This window comes from Myotis nattereri (assembly GCF_964212035.1).
Source record: "Myotis nattereri genome assembly, chromosome: 2".
NCBI lineage: Eukaryota > Metazoa > Chordata > Mammalia > Chiroptera > Vespertilionidae > Myotis > Myotis nattereri.
Genome location: NC_138076.1, coordinates 62,119,216 through 62,133,163, shown reverse-complemented (window position 1 = coordinate 62,133,163; position 13,948 = coordinate 62,119,216).

Sequence of the window (13,948 nt, the reverse complement as noted above, 5' to 3'; positions counted from 1 at the left end):
CCTGCCTTGAGTGTGACAGGGGGCGGCGGCCCAACTCCCCAATTGGCCTTGCTCTGAGCCCGACCAGGGGCTGCACCTAGGGATTGGGCCTGCCCTCTGCCACCCGGGAGCAGGCCTAAGCCAGCAGGTCATTATCTCCCGAGGGGTCCCATACTGCTAGAGGGCACAGGCCGGGCTGAGGGACCCCCCTCCCCCCCGAGTGCACAAATTTTTGTGCACCGGGCCTCTAGTTTTAAGATAAAATAATAAGAGTGGACATGGAACACTCACTGAGATCTGGCTCTCCTCTCCTCTTCGGCACGTGGACTACCCTTCTTGGCATCTAAGATTGAATGCTTACTAGTAGCTCTGTCTAATGCTTTATGAGCGGGTCCTTCAATTGCTGGTGTGAGGCCTCCCAGAACTCTATTTCCTTCTGACAAAGTGATTTGCAATATTTTCAGATAATGCCTCTCTGCCAGCTTGAATCTTGAAGTGGGAATTATGCTAAGCAGATTTTTGAGTCAACTTGTGATAAACATGAGGTGGGAGTAGAAGAAAATCTTTTAATTTTAAGCAAATGTTGGGGATGTTTGTTGCTGCAGCACAACCTCCCTACCCTACTTGAGGCAGTAATCATCCTCTCCAATTCTATGGAGGCAATTCTTCTCACTATTCTGCTATTAAAAATTCACATGTAGCCCTGGCTGATGTGGCTCAATTGGTTAGAGCATCCTCCCATGAACCAAAAGGTCTCGAGTTCGAGTCCTGGTCAGGGCACATACCCAGGTTTCGGGTACAATCCTTGGTTAGGGGTTGGGAGGGGATCAGGGCATGAAAGGGAGGCAACCAATGTTTCTCACATTAATGTTTCTCTCTCCCTCTCCTTTCCCCTCTCTCTAAAAATCAGTCAATCAATCAATCAACCAATTATTATAAATTCAGGAGCGGTTTGAGAAGTACTGTTTTGTGGCATCTAGCTTAGTGCCATATTTCTATTAGATGCTTAATTAATGTTTCTAGAAGAGAATACATCATATCTTGAATGATTTTAATGTGATCTCTTCTGAAGTTAGGAGTATATATTTTTGGCTTTTCTATATAATAATTCTAGAGCATTAATTATTAAAATGATCTGTGGCATTTTATTTCTAGTTTTCCCTTCACAAATGGCAAATACTATTTTTGGGACACATATAACCACAATTCCAACACATATTCTAATACCACATAGCAGTCATAAACCACAGTCTTTTTCCAAATTTATTTTGTAAATACCTAAGGAATTTTTAGCATATTTAAATTTTCCTTTTCCATGATAGAAATGTGATGCATCCAACTTTGCGAGAAACACAGAAATGGCTACCAGTGGAGGTGTGTATTATACATACACCGCAATGTCTGTATTTGAAGTTAATCTTTTCCTGAACAGGTTTAAGAAAGGTGTAAGTGAATGCTTGTAAGTTTGAGTCAGTGTTGGAGAGCAGTAAAAACAAGTAAGGAATGAGCAGATTTCAACAAGGCAGTTCTTTATTGCTATAAAACTACTCTATGCCCACTCCACCCTAAAAATCATTGCAATAGGCAACTGTGGGACTCATAAAGGACTAAAAACACTCACACTGAATGATGCAAACCCTGCAATTAACAATGCTGAGACAAGCCATGAGATTCCCAGGGGGGGCCTCATTCTTTTTCTATCTGAGTGAAGAATCTTCACTTGTTTAGGTTTGCGTATATTTGGCCCTGGAAGTTTAATAACCTCTACTGATTTTGCTTGTTAGTTGTTGCCTCATTCATTCATGGGGCACAAATTCAAACCTTTCCACATGTCTAAGTAGGAAAAGAATTTCTAATCTGGAATAAAATGTAAACTCTTTTAAGATATTAATGTATTTACTTTTCATATAGTTTCAATAGTCACATTTTTAGAAATGCTTTTTGAGAGTAGTACAGTTATGAAAATAAGTTTATATAGAGAAATATCTTACTTAAACTTCAAACTTTATATAAAATTTTATTACAGGTTTGTTTATTTTTGAGTATTAGTATTTGTTTCATTTTATGACTAGAATTTGGATTCAGGAGAAAGTGTCCATTTTTATTTATTTGCAATATTGATTCAATAGATTTAATTCCTGCTTTCTCCAAGAAGTTTTCTCTGTTTCATTATATCCACACATTAATTAATCAGATACATTTTTATGTACATGCTCCATATCTTTTTATTTTCTCTTTTTTTGTTCCATATATATGCACACTTAGTCCAAGTAATAGAAATGGAAATGATTTAAGCCTAATTGTATTGGTAATAAATTATGTATGTACTAGTACCATTAAGAGATTTTTATAGTGGTATCTTTTCAGGAAACTTTTAGATTTTCTTAAATGTTTGAATTTTCTATTTTTTGCATTATAGTGAGCCTCTTTTATAATGTGCCATTTCCTTCATCAAAATAACATTATAAAGTCATTATATATATTTTAAAATATATAACATTATATATTTTCTATATCATGTTGGTTTTTTCTCTTTAATGCTCAGAAGCCCAGGCATCGGGGACAGTTAGGTTCAGGGCCTCAGGTCTGGTAGGGTTCAGTGCCAGGACTACATGTTTTTCTATTCTTCCATTTCACAGACTCCAACATAGAAATTTCAAACATTTTAATAACTATAGATTTTTAATAAAAGGCTTAGAATATTTCACCTTTTTCTCAAGGAGCTCATTTAGGTGACACAGTTCACTAACTTTAAACTATGCCTATTATATCTCAATAAAGATGGAAACAAAATAAAATGAAGCTTTTATTATCATAAGTTCCATAAGACCTGTATTTCATTGACTTTTGTCACCATTATTATTGAGAACACAAGGTGCTGCTCGTACTGTCTAGAATTTAATCAAGGTGTATCCCCTCTTACAGTGCAGTGTGTGTGGGGAGGTGGTAGAAGTGGTTCACCTTGGGTGCAGGCAATAAGGGACTGTAATGTCTGCGGAGAACTTAAAAACACACAACTTAAAGCTAATTAAATGTCAGTCTGCTTTCATGATGACCACGTGCTAGCGTTTCTAAGCAATGGCTGTGGCCAGTGACCCCTCCCCTCCAGGCGCACTGTTCAAAGCCTTCCTCTCACCTGGCCTTGGTAGGCCAATACTCTAGACCAGTGGTCGGCAAACTGCGGCTCGCAAGCCACATGAGGCTCTTTGGCCCCTTGTCTTCCACAAAATACCACGTGCGGGAGTGCACGTACAGTGCGAAGTTGACTTAAAACTTTAAGTAAAGTTTATTAAGTTAATTTTAGGGAACGTCGTGGAGTGAAAGAAGATGTAGTGTCGAGCATTGAGAAAGGTATGTTGAGATGGTTTGGACATATAGAGAGGATGAACGAAAGGAGATAGACAAAACAAGTATACAAGACGAGTGTGGATGGGAGAGTTGGAAGGGGTCGACCTCAGCGAATGTACCTCAATCAGATTGAGGGCGTTTTTAGCAAAGGCCAGCTTAGGAGTACCCTAATTAAGTTAATAACAATGTACCTACCTATGTAGTTTAAGTTTAAAAAATTTGGCTCTCAAAAGAAATTTCAATCATTGTACTGTTGATATTTGGCTCTGTTGACTAAGGAGTTTGCCGACCACTGCTCTAGACCCTATTTTTGTTGTTGTTAATCCTCAGCCAAGGATATTTTTCCATTGATTTTTAGGGAGAGTGGAGGAGAGAGGGAAAGAGAAAGAAACATGGATGTGAGAGAAACAAATTGATTGGTTGCCTCCTGCAAGAACCCCCACCAGGGCCTGGGCCAGGGAGGAGCCTGGAACCAAGATTCCTTGACCGAAATTGAACCCCAGACCCTTTGGTCTGCAGGCCGACACTCTAGCCACTGAGTCAAAGCAGGGGTGGGCAAACTTTTTGACTCGAGGGCCACAATGGGTTCTTAAACTGGACCGGAGGGCCGGAACAAAAGCATGGATGGAGTGTTTGTGTGAACTAATATAAATTCAAAGTAAACATCATTACATAAAAGGGTACGGTCTTTTTTTTTTTTAGTTTTATTCTTTTCAAACGGGCCGGATCCTGCCCGCGGGCCGTAGTTTGCCCACGGCTGGGGCAAGACCCCAATTTTTCAAGCTAAATTGCTTACTATTTCACAGAGGCTATGTATTTCAAAGCACTAACATTCTATGTGAAGAATTTAGCGCACTCCTGAATAATCTTTAGTTTCAAAGAATTAAGTTAGCTCAAGGAAGGGAGCAGTTTTGTCTTTATCTGAGGATGATGAAGAATAGTCATTTACTATGATTCTGAGCTCAAAAAGCTGAGGGTTGTTTGTTTTTTGAGGTGGCCTTTCAATTGGTAACTCAGCCATCAAAATTTCAGAAGACTTTTCAGTGTCTTCCTTGATCTCTGCCCTGATCGTTTCTTCTTTATTTCCCTTACTGTAAATGTAGGCAACTGAACTTGGCAATTAAAGATAAGCGAAGGTAGCTGGCTAGAATTGGGAATGTGTCCACAAAGAACACATGCCTGAGTAATTACGATATCAATACATCACTTTTATAGTTCTCATAATGTGTTTGCCTAGGACATCGCCACAAATTATTCACAGCATGTGAATCCACTTCATTGAAAACATTATGCGAACAATCATAATAATGCTTTTTTTCTCTCACAATTGCTCAATCATTTATTATGCTTTTTAATATTCTAACAACTGTGTCTGAAAACTTAAAGCAACCAAGAACAAGGTGATTAGAATACATTTACTCTGTATCTGTTTAGGAAAGCAGTGTTTTATGGTAAAAAATATATATATTTTTTAGAGCCACCATTTACTAATTGTATGGGTAACTTTCAGCAAGCCCACATTTCCTGCCCTAAAAAGGAAGAATGATAGCAGCTAATATAACCCCCCTGTGGGGTAGTAGTGAAGAATAAAGGAAACAATGTACAAAAAATGACTTTGAACACTTAAGCAGAGCTGGCAGACTCAAAATTCTACAGGGGCCACAGGCAGCACCATGTAGGGATTAGGCTCAGTGTAATGATTAGGGCAGTGGGGTATGTAGTTGCACTGAAGAGTGTAGCCAATGACTAAATCCATCCAAATACACTTGTTTGTTTTGTAAAATGTACCAGAGTATCACTGATTATGACTCTAATTCAAATGCTCATACAGAGATGTAAGGGTCATATTTATAGGGATATGTAGGGTATACGATGTCCATTTTCTGAAATAAAAGGAAAAGAAATTAGCCATTGAAAAGGCTTGTCTAGCAGCAGAAGGGGTTTAGATTAAATATTAGGAAAAACTTTCTAAATACTTCAAAAGTATATTATCCACATAACAGTTTAAAATAAAAATATGGTCATAAAGTCCCCACATGTTTGACAGAACACCATATTTCTTCCTCCCGAGTTCTCTCCTGCTCCCTCCTTAGCTGTGTAAGATTCCTGAGAGGTACCCCAGGTGTGTCAGTGGGTAGAAGAGAGCGTGAACATGAACTGCTGTTCTGGTTCTTCACTATGTTTTGGCTGCTGCCTCATGTTATTGTTGAAGGTAAGTCCTGCATAGTCAGGGCAACTTTTACCCATTGACTGTCCTGCCATGAGCTAAACATTGGCTGACTCCAATCCCTTTAAAGATGATAGCAATGCCCCATTCTTGGGGGGCAGGTTATAGCTGTCTTGTTTTATAACAATAAACTCAGCTATTTTTCTTCCCATAAGTAATTTTGTGTTGAGTGCAAAATTTCCAACAAAGAACTGGCTGAAACAACAACAAAAACAAGAATGAAAAGATCATGTGTAAGATAAGGTAGAACATACTTGGAGAGGGAAAGAATAAAGATAAAGTGTTAACAATGAAGACAATATTTAACTTACATACAGGTCACTTTGAGAGTGGATTAGAAACATTAGAAAAGAAGCCCGTAATCAAAGATATAAAGAAGAAAACTTTTCACCTGAAATAAATATGGGTATAGAAATGGAAAACTTTTACAGTACTCTACACAAAATCATTGAAAAGAGCTTCATACCTAAAAACTCTTGTAGTATTTAAAATAATTATTTATTTCTTTAAAAAATAAGATAAATAATCAAAATTCAAAATGTACAAAAGTGTTTAAGGAGGAAAGTCTATCCTATCTCTGTCTCCTCACTATACACATGGTGGCATTCTACCCATACCTTTACGTGCCTTTACTTTTTTTCACTTAACAGTGTAGCTAAAATATTTCCTATATTTTCGAATCAATGAGCTGCTTCTTTAAAAAAAATTTTCCAAACACTGTATAATGGTCTTTTATCTTTTTTTGAAAAACAACACAGCCAGTTCAAAGTCAGTAAATCCTACCCAAGTGAATAGAACTTTACAAAGTCTTCTAAAACTTCTTAATCATGAGCAGACAATCAAGGATTACCACATATTTAAGGAATCTTTCTGAAATGAAAGAAAGAAACTAGACAGAGAAATATAGAAAAAAACAACTTAGAGGTTTTTTTTTTGTGTTTGTTTGTTTGTTTTGTTTTAATCTTCACTCGAGGCTATTTTTCCAATGATTTTTAGAGATAGTGGAAGGCAGGGGAAGAGACAGAGAGAAACATTGATTGGTTGCCTCCTACATGTGCCCTGGTGGGGATTGAGCCTGCAACCCAGTTATGTGCCCTTGACCAGAATCAAACCCAGGACCCTTCAGTTCATGGGCTGACACTCTACCCACTGAGCCAAACCAGCTAGGGCAAAACACAACTTAGGAAATGAAGATCACTCATGAGAAAGGAAACTTAAAAAAATATATAGTATTTTTAACTTTAGAAAGATAAGGGAGGCAAATGTGTCCATAAAATAATAATTGCAGAAAACAGAAATGGAACATACAGAGAAAAAAATGGCTTATTAGATATCAATAATATGTTAGTAGAAATGAAAATATCAATGTAAGTATTGGGAAATAAACTTGAGTCAATAGTCTAGAAATTAGAACAAAAATATAAAGACTTGAAAAATAGTAAAGCAAAGGTAAGAAAAATCATAAGACCAATTCCATAAGACCCAATACTGGAATAGTACAAGTTACAGAAATAGAAAACAGAACAATCAGAGAGGATAAAATCATTAATGATATGATTCAAGAAGATTTTCTACAACTCTGAATTTCCCAATCAAGAGTTTCTATCAATGGATGAAAATAAACCAACATACAATATTTTACATATTAAGACCCTTGGAAAAAAGAGGAAGTTCTACAAGCCTCAAGGGAGAAAAAGTATCATATAAAAGATTAGAAGTGAAAATGGCTGCAGGTTTCTTAATAATAACACTAGAAGCTTGAAGATAATAAAGGATTGCCTCTAAAACTATACAGGAAAGTAATTTCTATACTAGAATTATTTTTGCAGCCACACTAACAATCAAGGTTGAGGGTTAAATAACGATTTCAAACATCCTATTGTTTGCATGTGTCTTAGTAAGCTACTGGAGGATGAACTGCCAAAATGAGGAGTAAATGCAGATGATGAAGATGTGTGACTCAGGTAACAGGAGATGCAGCACAGGAGAGTGAAAATAATGGGAGATTTCCAGGAAGACAGCCGTGTGGACAGGCCTGAATAGCAACAGTCTAGTTAGAAGGGAAACAGAGGTCTCCAGGAGGATCTAGACAAGGTGACTGACTTTTTGGAAAACTGTACTGGTGGCCTACTGCAACGTCCTTGACATATTAAATGAACTTAGCTAAACTGAAAAGAAAACTAAAAAAAAAAAAAAATAAATAAATAAATAAATAAAAAATAAATAAATAAAAAATAAATAAATAAATAAAACCAAATCGATGACTAACTCCAGGGGGTTGGTGGGGAAATAGTATATTAAAATGCTCAGCTGTGAATAATTTTTGCATGGTTTTAATTATGTAATATATTATAGTACAAATACTATGGATTTGCCCCCCAAATTACATTAATTTGGGGGTGCAGAGGGCATTAGAGAGAATACATAGCTAACAATATGAAGATGGCATATATTTGAATAATTATTCTCCCTAATGATCAAATTCTCAGAGAGAAATTAAAAGTTCAAAGATTGTACCCCTTGCTGGTTAAAGTTCATAAACAAAGTAAAAAACTCCAAAGGAATTAAATTTCTCTTTCTTACCCTGTGAACTAATATCCAAAGAAATAAAAATTCTTATTAATTTCATATTCTGCTCAGTCCTAGCCAGAGAGGTTCCTCTTTGCCTGGGTAGGAGCCACAATGGAAGCTCTTTTCACAGGTGCTCTGTGGATTTCTGCAGGACCTCAGAAATTAATTTCATTCAAAGCCACGTCTCTGACACATGCCTCACTTTTGGGAGTCTAAATACTTAACAGTCTATGAGTTCATCACATGGCCTCACACAATGTATAAAAATAAACAGTCCACAGACCCAAAATCAGTTATTCCAGGCAAAACAATGTTCCTAATATCCCCGTCCTTAGAGTAGCCAAAGACCAAAGGAGAAGCTCAAGGTATCAGAATGAAAAAGAAAATATTCTTGGTTTTATCTTCATCTTTCTAGAGGGGTCAATTAATTATATTAATTTTTGGAATTATAGCCAAAAACTTAAAATGAGGTGAGAGAAATTTCCCAGAAAGAAGTAAACTTTGGCCCATGTATTTACTGGGTCTTTGGGAAAGGCCGCTCTGCATACTGGCTTCTCTGTCAGTGACATTAGAGACACACTTCTTGTAAAATGTGGCTTTGCCTCCTCAGCCCCCATGTTTATTTCAGTCTGATGGTCCCCTTCAGCCAATTCCTGAACTGCAGCTGCTGCTGATGATTCTGAAGCATCTGTCTCTGGGGCCTGGTGAGGAAAAGTACATGTGCCATATGATGTTTCTTTCTTTGCTTTTGAATACTGCAGGCCACCTGTAGCATTATTTTCTGCTCTATCATTTTCTACAATGGCGGGATAAGCTTCTAGTGCAGGGGTGGGCAACCTTTTTGTGAGTGCGTGCCCAAACCAGCAAAATCTCTGACTCAAAATTTATTTGCTTGCCAATCCTAATTTTTTGAGAACATATTATGCCTACTTGATACCTCTTAAGGTGTACGTATGTGAAGAACCTTGAAGAAATAATAAAATTCATTCGAGCAACAAAAACACAGTATATGATGATGAAAAATACATTTATTTTTTATTGTATACACGTACAGTGATAGTCCGACAGGAAACTTTATGACTCTGTTTGATATTATTAGTGGGACTTTTGCTGCTGCATCACTGATGACAGAGATTTTACATCAGGTTTATATTTCGTGACCTTCAGAGATATGCACGAGCTACATCCGTCAGGCTACTCCTATTATGAGACTTAACAAAATCCATCACTGAGAATAGAGATTTACAAGCGTATGTGGATGAAACCAAAACACTGGTTGGATCTAGGAAGGCAGGGAGAGTTAAGGCAGAGGCATAGAAATTGCTCTTCCCATCTCTCGTCAATCCATGTCTATGGTCTTTAAGATAACTTGTTATGTAAAATTATTTATTTATCTAAGATTCACCTACACTGAATTTATCTAAAAAATAAAAAAGTCAATATTAAGAAAAAAATTGTAAATGGAAGATTATAAGAGAGGGTTTCGCGTGCCAGCAAAAGTTACTGGCGTGCCATGTTTGGCACACGTGCCAGGGGTTGCCCACCCCTGTTCTAGTGCTTCCTTCTCCCCTACTCTCATTGGATATATCCAGGAAGATTCAGTTGAGTTCAGGGACTGGCCTGCTAAACATTTTCCTGGTTTTGTTTTGTTTTAAGTATATCCAGCCATTGCACCAAAATACTTAGATTTTTAGGGACCCTAAATCAACTCAGAAATAAGACAACATAGGGCAGGCAGAGCACAAAAATTGCCTTGAGTAATGGAAAAGTATAAATTGGAGGACATTACAGTATCAGTTTCCTACGGCTGCTGCAACAAAATATCACAGAGTGGCCTACAACAACAGAAATGTATGGTCTCACAGTTCTAAGATTCTAAAAGTCTGAAATCAAGCTGCCAGCAAGGCCATGCTCCCTCTGAAACCTGTATGAGAGACTCCTCCTTGACTCTTCTAGCTCCTGGTGCTTGTTGGGAATCTTTGGAGTTCTTTGGCTTATAGGCGTCACTCCAATCTCTATCTCCATTGTCACATGGCTGTCTTCTCCCTGCACGTCTCTTCTAGTGACACCAGTTATATTGGATTCTGAACCACTCTAATGAACTCAGCTTGATTATATCTGCAAAGATCCTATTTCCAAATAAGATCATATTCACAGGTACTATGGGTTAGGACTTCAAAATATCTTTTGGGGGGTTATAATTCAACCCATAACAGTAACTTAGAACTGGAGCCAAATGGATGAGCTACTAAACCTCAAAACTGGGCAGACTTCCTTGTTCAGCTAGGGTACTCTATTTTAGGGCAGGACTCTCCATGTCAAGTAAGACTTATGGCGTGAAGAGCAGAGAGGAGCCTTTACTTCTGGGAGTAGTTAACCCTCCAGAGCAGTGGTTCTCAACCTTCCTAATGCCGGGACCCTTCAATACAGTTCCTCATGTTGTGGTGACCCCCAACCATAAAATTATTTTCGTTGCTACTTCTTAACTGTAATTTTGCTACTGTTATGAATCATAATGTAAATATCTGATATCAGGATATATTTTCATTGTTACAAATTGAACATAATTAAAGCATAGTGATTAATCACAAAACAATATGTAATTAAATATGTGTTTTCCAATGGTCTTAGGTGACCCCTGTGAAAGTGTCATTCAACCCCCAAAAGGGTTGCGACCCACAGTTTGAGAACTGCTGCTCCAGAGGGAAAGTCATGGGGCAGAGCTGAGCATGCCCATTCTTTCACATTAGACTAGTGTTATGCCACCCATCTCCAGGGATATGTGAGTAGAGTGGAGAGAAACAGCAGACTAGAGGATTGCAAGAATCAAGTCAACGATTTGAAATACAAAGAATCAAAAAACACCCAAGCAGAAAAGCAAAATGAAAAAAGGATCCAAAAATACAAAGATAGTGTAAGCAGCCTCTAGGACAGCTTCAAGCGTACCAGCATCCGAATTATAGGGGTGCCAGAAGAAGAGAGAGAGAAAGATATTGAAAACCTATTTGAAGAAATAATGACAGAAAACTTCCCCTACCTGGTGAATGAAATAGACTTCCAAGTCCAGGAAGCACAGAGAACCCCAAACAAAAGGAATCCAAAGAGGACCACACCAAGACACATCATAATTAAAATGCCAAGAGCAAAAGACAAAGAGAGAATCTTAAAAGCAGCAAGAGAAAGACAGTCAGTTACCTACAAGGGAGTACCCATATGACTGTCAGCTGATTTCTCAACAGAAACTTTGCAGGCCAGAAGTGAGTGCCAAGAAATATTCAAAGTGATGAATAGCAAGAACCTACAACCAAGATTACTTTACCCAGCAAAGCTATCATTCAGAATTGAAGGTCAGATAAAGAGCTTCACAGATAAGAAAAAGCTAAAGGTAGTTCATCACCACCAAACCAGTATTATATGAAATGCTGAAAGGTATCCTTTAAGAAGAGGAAGAAGAACAAAAAGGTAAAGATACAAATTATGAATAACAAATACACATCTATCAACAAGTGAATCTGAAAATCAAGTGAATAATCTGATGAACAGAATGAACTGGTGATTATAATAGAATCAGGGGCATAGAAAGGGAGTGGACTGGCTATCCTTGGGGGGGAAAGGGGTAAGGGGGATGCGGGAAGAGACTGGACAAAAATCGTGCAACTATGGATGAGGACAGTGGGTGGGGAGTGAGGGTGGAGGGTGGGGTGGGAACTGGGAGGAGGGGAGTTATGGGGGGAAAAAGAGGAACAATTATAATAATCCGAAAAATAAAGATTTAATTAATTAAAAAAAACTTAATATCACTCTGATTTTGGTAACCGGAGAAATATATTTTAGAATATACATATTTTTAAAACTGAAATTGAATGACTATAAAAATTAAACATTGGATATGTAGCTTCTAAAAAATTCTGCAGAAGGTAAAAATAAAGCATATTTCATATATTATAGAATACAAACATCCACGATTCAACAAGAACACATAAAGAGCATTTACAAGCAAGTTTTAAAATAATTAAACACATTTGTTATATCAGTAAATATGAAGGATTTAAAGACTACGGTAGGTGTCCTAGACACTTAGTTAATCAAAGTACAAAATAACAATGGTCAAATGTTTATCAAGAAATAATATTAATAAAAAGAAAGCAGAGATAACAATAATTTGTATGACAAAATCATTAATAAGATTCAATTTCAATTTACATTGCTGAATAACTGGAGAAAGATACATGGAAATAAGCTTCACAAATAAGAGGAGAAATTGACAGAAACAATAACTTAATCTCTCACTCTCCCCAGAACCTTCTCCTGTCCCCTACTCCCAAATAAGGGGGTATATAAGATCTGAACAATGTAATTAATGGGCATGAATTGATAATTATGTAGTATATAAAATAAGCTATGATTCTTTTCAGGTGTTCATGGAATATTTCCAAAAGTTGATCATATAATTTGTTCATATGCATACATGAAAAGCCCTAAAAAATGAAACACATTCTCTGACTACAGATAATAAGCCAAAAATGAATAGTAAAATTTAAAACAAAATGAAATCTTTTTTCAAATATACTATAATAATTTTAGTGAGTGGTCATTTGAGAAATATTTCTTAATTTTTAAATATTTGGAAAAGATTTGGTTAGCATCTATTTGGAAAAAAAACCCTGGAGGACGCCAAATTTCTATTCAGAAGCAAATTCATAGACCTACATTATATGAAAAAAATGGAAGGAAATAAAGTATTCAATTCAAGGTGGGGGAATAATAACTATGATCCAAAAACTAAAAGAATAAATAAAATAAAAGTACTCTAGAGAAAAGTACATGTCTAGCTATTAAAAATAATTACAAGCCTAAAACTGAGACAATGGGATTGATAAGCAGTTTTATTTATTGTTTCTCTTTCTGTTTCTACTAGTTTGTAAGAATCAGTTGTGTAAACTCTGAGGGCATATTCACCTCATCAGAAAATGGGTTCTGGAGCAATTGAAAGAAGAATGACTATTGGAAAGTGGGCAAATTAGGAAATACGTAATGTAGTACTCTTTAACCAACATCTTACCATTTCCCCCAGCTCCTGGAAACACTACCAGTCTATTCTGTTTCTGTAAACTCAACATTCAAACTTTTTTTTAAGATTCTAACTGTAGGTGATACCATATAGCATTTATTTTTCTCTGTTTGGCTTATTTCATTTAGCATAATGCCCCCCAGTTTCATCCATTTTGTCACATATGGCAGTATTTCATTCTTTTTTATAGCTGAATAATATTCTATTATATATATATATATATATATATATATATATATATATATATATATGCCACTATTTCTTTACCCATTCATCACTGATGAATACTTAGTTTGCTCCCATATCTTGGTTATCGTAAATAATGTTGCAATCAATGTGCAGTTGCAGATGGCTCTTCAAGATACTGATTTCATTTCCTTCTGCTATATACCCAGAAGTGGGATTGCTGGATCATATAACAATTCTACTTTTAATTTTGAGGACCTTCCGTAATGTTTTTCATAATAACTGTTCCAATTTACTTTTCCACCAACAGTGCACAAGGGTTCCTTTTCTCTGCATCCTCATCAACATGTTATTTCTTGTCTTTTTTATAATAACCATTCTAACAGGGGTGAGGTGATAACTCATTGGGCTTTTGATTTGCATTTTCCTGGTGACTAGTGATTTTCAGTACCGTGAAAAGGTGTGCTTTAAATATTGAATATATACTTCATTAGAATTCTAAAATAAAAAAGACTGAGAGAACTTTAAGGCAAGGGAATTACCATTTTTATGTTTATATTCTTAGT